At 41.9% G+C, this 6,289-nt stretch overlaps 1 long non-coding RNA gene across 1 annotated transcript; it reads left to right on the forward strand.

Annotated features, from left to right (window-relative positions):
* The first annotated feature begins 68 nt into the window (after positions 1–68).
* On the forward strand, positions 69–6,288 carry LOC131500276 (uncharacterized). Its single transcript, XR_009256212.1, has 2 exons — positions 69–180; positions 5,915–6,288. It is a non-coding gene; the product is annotated as an uncharacterized LOC131500276 (long non-coding RNA).
* The last annotated feature ends 1 nt before the right edge of the window (position 6,289 follows it).

The following is a 6,289-nucleotide window of genomic DNA, read 5'->3' on the forward strand; positions in this document are numbered from 1 at the left end:
CCCACGTGGAAAGGCGAACTACGGCAGCCGAGCCGGTGCTCCTCTCCGCGCATGCGTCTCGCTACAACCGCGAGACGGCCCCGCCCCCTTGAGATCCTTCAGTGAATGACAGGCGACTGCGGCTGTTGTGGGCTAAGAATCCAGGAGCCTCAGATATTCTGTGCCTCCGAATGCACTGAGGTAGGAAGTACTCACGATCTGCTTTAAAATAGTCTTGCCAAACAATTTTACCTGAAGTGGAATTATAATATTATCGTTAAGATACACACAAAAAGTCTTTAATTTTTACAGGTACATCAAAATGCTTATAGAGGAAATTATGGAGCAGTCCATGAGTTGATAAATGTTTACATTTGGTGTCAGGCACATAGAGATCTATTATACTATTTTTATATGTTTGGAATTTTCTGTAATCGTTTTTTCAAATGCCCGTGGTACAACAACCTAGGTAATTTCAAAAACATCATGCTAAGTGAAAGAAGCCAGACACAAAAGGCCACATTCTGGAAAAGGTGAACTTCGAGGAAAGAAATCAGATCAATTGTTACCAGGGTTTGGGTTCACGGGGTAGGGATTGACCAGAAAGGGGTACCAGGAACCTTCTGAGCTGATGAAAATGCTGTATATTGGGGCACTGGGTGTGTCAGTCGGTTAAGTGTCTGACTTTGGCTCAGGTCATGATCTCACGGGTTCGTGAGTTCGAGTCCCTCATTGGGCTCCACATTGACAGTGCAGAGCCTGCTTGGGATTCTGCCCCTCTCCCACTTGCACATGCTCTCTCTCTAAATAAATAAATAAAACTTAAAAAAAGAAAAAGAAAAACACTGTGTATCTCAACTCTGGTGGTTGCATCACTATGTATTTGTCAAAACTGCACTCCAAAAGGTGAATTTTACTGTATGTAAACTATACCTCAATAAACCTGACCTTTTAAAAACACATGTTGCAAAAGCACTATTCAGTCTTCATACAGTAGCGTGAAAAGGAAGTGTAGATGGGGCACCTGGGTGGCTCATTCGGTTAAGTGTTCGACTCTTGGTTTAGGCTCGGGGTGAGATTGAGCTCTGCATTGGGCTCTGCACTGACAGTGTGGGGCCTGCTCTGGATTCTCTCTCTCTCTCTCTCTCTCTCTCTCTCTCTCAAAATAAATAAACTTAAAGAAGAAAAGAAAGTGTAGGTTTTCAATGATTGACACCTTCAAAGCAGTATATAATTGCCTCATGTTTGCTTCCAGCCCCATCACAGGAGACCTGGAGACAAAACCAGCTTGTTACTGGTTCATCACTGCCAATCTGATAGCTTTTAAAAGGCATTGTGAAGTCTGACCTTGGTGTTCACTTCTCGTCTAGCCAAATAGGCTGGATGACTTGGCAGATACTTGTTATTTTAGCTAGGTTTCTCAAGAGATATATTTTAATTATTGAAAAAAGAACCTACAAAATTAGTATTCTTGCTAACACAGCAAGAGATCTTCCAACAGTTACTGAGCTTTCTCCAATATCAGTCATCTGTTTCTATAACACTACCTACTACAATCTCTTGATCAAAGTGTGATCACAGCATGAAAGCTACTTAAGATGAATCTTCAAGATGTTAATCGGTGCCACATTCTGGAATTCCAGAGGCAACTTAACACCAAATTTGACAGAAACATTTTTGTGGGGTCCTTGGAACAGTACAACAAAAAGGTGCTTGCATGTGTGAGATTTGAAGGATTCCACTTAATTAATGATTTTATAGTTTGGACTTCCCTGTCAGATTCACACACTTCTTTGTTATCATACAGGTTTTTTTTGTGAATGTATGTATGTATGTAATCTCTACCCCCAACGTGGGGCTCGCACTGATAACCCCAAGATCAAGATCACATGCTCTGCTGACAGACAGCGAGGCGGGCCCCCAGTTTGTATTTACTTGAGCAAGTACAAAATGAAAATGTTGAAAGCTGCTTGAATCTCACACTGAAGAGCTGTTTATGGTGGTTAATTTTATGCATCAACTTAATTGGGCTAAGAGATGCCCAGATAGCTGGTGAAACATTAATTCTGGGATTGTCTGTGAGGGTTAGAGAATAGCATTTCAATCAGTAGATGGAGTAAAGAAGATCTGCTCTAACCTGTGTGGATAGGCATCACCACCGAGGCTGAGGGCCCTAAGAGAACAAAAAGGGAGAGGAAGGGAGAATTCTCTTTCTTGAGCTGAGACATCCATCTTCTCCTGCCCTCAGACAGCAGATTGAAACATACCTGCCTCGTTCTTCCTGGGTCTCCAGCTTGTAGATCGCATATTGTGGGACTTCTCAGCCTCCAGAATCACAGGAGGGATTTGGAGCCAATTCCCATGATAAATCTCCTTACATATATCTATAGCCTATTGGTTCTGTTTTTCTGGAAAACCCTAAATAATACACTGTTGAAGAACTCACAAGTGGAAGCTACAAGTGATAGTGCTGGTGATGGGGGGAGAGAATAAGACAGGGCCAAGGGACGTGTGGCCAACGGACATGTGCTGGCTCCTCCTGCATAGGACAAGACGTGAGACTTGGCCTCTGGCCTAGAGGAGCAGTGCTCCTACTCCTAAGAGACCTTTCATGTGAAGCCAAGTGAGCCTGAGGAACTCTACCACCTAGAATTTTTCTGTCTACAGACTTTTTTGTGCTTGCTCCTTTGTAATAGAGAAAGTGCTTCTGATGAGAAAAGGCATTCACGATCAAAAAACTGCTAGAACTGATACCTGAATTCATTAAAGTCACAGGATATAAAATCAACGTACAGAAATCAGTTGCATTTCTATACACCAATAATAAAGCAGCAGAAAGAGAAATCAAGGAATTGATCGATCCCATTTACAATTTACAAAATACAAACTGCCATTTACAATTGCATCAAAACCCATAAAATACCTAGGAATAAACCTAACCAAATAGGTAAAAGATCTGTACGGTGAAAACTACAGAAAGTTTGCGAAAGAAACTGAAAAAGATACAAAGAAATGGAAAAACATTCCCTGCTTGTGGATTGGAAGAATAAACACTGGTTTGTTTCTTAATATTTATTTACTTTGAGAGAGAAAGAGATAGTGCGAGTGGGGCAGGGGTAGAGAGAGAAGCAGAAAGAAAGAATTTCACGAACCATGATATCATGACTTGAGTCAAAATCAAGAGTCGGACGCTTAACCGACTGAGCCACTCAGGCACCCCAGGAAGAATAAATATTGTTAAAAACTCTATACTACCCAAAGCAATCTACACATTCAATGCAATCCCTATCAAAATAACACCAAAATTCTTCACAGAGCTAGAAAAAAACAATTCTAAAGTTTGTATGGAACCACAAAAGACCCAAAATAGCCACAGTAATGTTGAAAAAGAAAACCACAGCTGGAGGCATCACAATTCCCGACTTCAAACTGTATTACATAAAGCTGTAATCATCAAGATAGTATGGTATTGGCACAAAAACAGACACAAAGATCAATGGAATAGAATAGAGACCCCAGAAATGGACCCACAAATTTATGGCCAACTAATCTTCGACAAAGCAGGAAAGAATATCCACTGGAAAAAGACAGTCTTTTCAGCAAATGGTGTTGGGAAGACTGGACAGTGACATGCAGAAGAATAAACCTGGACCACTTTCTTACACCATACACAAAAAATAAACTCAAAATGTTTGAAAGACCTAAATGTAAGATAGGAAGCCATCAAAATCCTAGAGGAGAAAACAGGCCACAGCATCTTCTTACTAGACAGTCTCTGGAGGCAAGGGAAACAAAAGCAAACATGAACTCTTGGGACCTCATCAAGATCAAAAGCTTCTGCACAGTGAAGGAAAGAATAAAATTAAAAGGTAACAGATGGAATGGGAGAAGATATTTGCAAATGACATATTAGATAAAAGATTAGTATCCAGAACGCATAAAGGATGTATCAAACTCAACACCCAAGAAATAAATAATCCAGTGGAGAAACAGACAAAAGATTGAACAGATACTTTTCCAAAGACATCCAGATAACTAACAGACACATGAAAAGATGCTCAACATCACTCATCATCAGGGAAATACAAATCAAAACCACAGCAAGATATCACCTCACACCTGTCACAATGGCTAAAATGAACAACTCAGGCAACAGATGTTGGTGGAAGATGTGGAGAAGGGGAACCCTTTTGCACTGTTGGTGGGAAGGCAAACTGGTGCAGCCATTCTGTAAAACAGTATGGAGGTTCCTCAAAAAAGTAAAAATAGAGTTACCTTACAACCCAGCCACGGTACTACTAGGCATTTATCCACAGGATATAAAAATGCTGATTTGAAGGGGCACATGCACCCCAATGCTTATAGCAGCACTATTGACAGTAGCCAAATTATAGAAAGAGCCCAAATGTCCATCAACTGATGAATGGATAAAGATGTGGTGTATATATACAATGGAATATTACATGGCGATCAAAAAGAATGAAATCTTGCCATTTGCAACAACGTGGATGAACTAGAGAGTTATGCTAAGCAGAATAAGTCAGAGAAAAACATATGTGATTTTACTGGTGGAATTTAAGAAACAAAACAGATGAACACAAGAGAAGGAAAAATAGGAAAAACAGAGCGGGAGGCAAACCATAAGAGACTCATACTGAGAACAAACTGAGGGCTGCCAGAGGGGAGGTGGGTAGAGGGATGGGCTAAATGGCTGATGGGCATTAAGGAGACACTTGTTGGGATGAGCACTGGGTGTTATATGTAAGTGATGAATCACTAAATTCTATTCCTGAAACCATCTTACACTCTATGTTAACTAACTTGGATTTAAATAAAAAAAAAAAATAAAAAAAAAATAAGGCCTTCACTTATCAGCTAGATTAAGAAAGAAGGTGGGTTAGGAGGGGCCTCAACAGAGCCAGACCATCAAAGATCATTTTTAGAGGAGTGGGCATTTGCTTTTGGAAAGAAAACAAAACAAAACAAAACTACACCACCATTAGAAAGAGAAGTGCTGACAACTTCCAAGCAGTATTTTAAGCAGACAGTTACATCTGTATGGTCACATTCCGTAATTAGGGTATGCCTCCCTTTGAACCTTCATGGGTGCCATTTGTCTTCTTACAGGAGCTTTCCCTGTCTTGAGGAAGTCATGTGACCAACCCAGAGTACAACTCAGAAAGGGGCAACCCAGGAGAGAATGGGGTGAAGGCAGCTGTGATGACGGGGCTTTTGTGAAAGGGGCAGCAGTTTCCCTGTGTAGACCCTGTATGATGATCGAGTGTAGACCCTGAAAGCTCAGCCTCCAGCCTGCCCATCAATTCTGCTCGTTGACTCTTTATCTATCAATCTATCTTAATGCTTTTATTTATTTTTGAGACAGAGACAGAACATGAGCAGGGGAGGGGCAGAGAGGGAGACAGAATCCTAAGCAGGCTCCAGGCACTGAGCTGTCAGCACAGAGCCTGACGCGGGGCTGGAACTCATGGAGTGTGAGATCATGACCTGAGCTGAAGCCAGACGCTTGACTGAGTCACCCAGGCGCCCCTGCTCATTGACTCTTAAAGTAAAATTCCCTTTCTGCCTAAGGGGCCAAAAATATTATTTAATATCTTGAATAGAAGGTAAGTATCTTGAACAGAAGATAAAAGGGTAGTTTGCTCAAAATCCTTTTTTCAGTGCCTGTCTTCTGAAAGAAAAGAACTTCCTGAGCATCTGGCCAGAAGATGATCATTACCCTTAATCTGGGCTAGGCATTCGCCCATAACAGACATAATCTAATGCAGCTTTTAGAACTAAGTATCCAGTGAACAGAAGCATGCAGTTCCTCCAAAATCACTGAGGTGAGGAGCGGATAAAAGAAAAGGATTTGCTTACAGTGGCTAAGTTGCCCTTGTGACTTTGTGCCCCATGTCTCCTCCACTCTCTTCTCAAGGGACCATCCTCCATTCTGGACCTGCTCACCACTTACAAGTCAAGCCTCAGCCGAGGCACATCACTCCTCCTGGTTGCCCTAGCTCCTGTGTAGAGCACCACTTCCAGAGACAAGAAGAGGCTAAGCCTACAACCTCCTTTGTGGCATCTTTATTTTTCTGATACATGAACAGGGTGAACACGGTCAGAAAAATCAGCTGCACCGAAACACTTCAGCCAGTCGTAAAACAGAGGGCACACGGACATGGAGGAGTGATGATAGCAATCCCAGACCAGCTTCCCCCAAAGGGCTTGTACTCCAAGCCTACAGCCAGAAGGTGCTCTGGGAAGGACTGTGCAGTACATCTCTGGTGAAGAGGGACAAAGGAGGACCAGT

The sequence above is a fragment of the Neofelis nebulosa genome, chromosome 17 (assembly GCF_028018385.1).
Source record: "Neofelis nebulosa isolate mNeoNeb1 chromosome 17, mNeoNeb1.pri, whole genome shotgun sequence".
Lineage (NCBI taxonomy): Eukaryota > Metazoa > Chordata > Mammalia > Carnivora > Felidae > Neofelis > Neofelis nebulosa.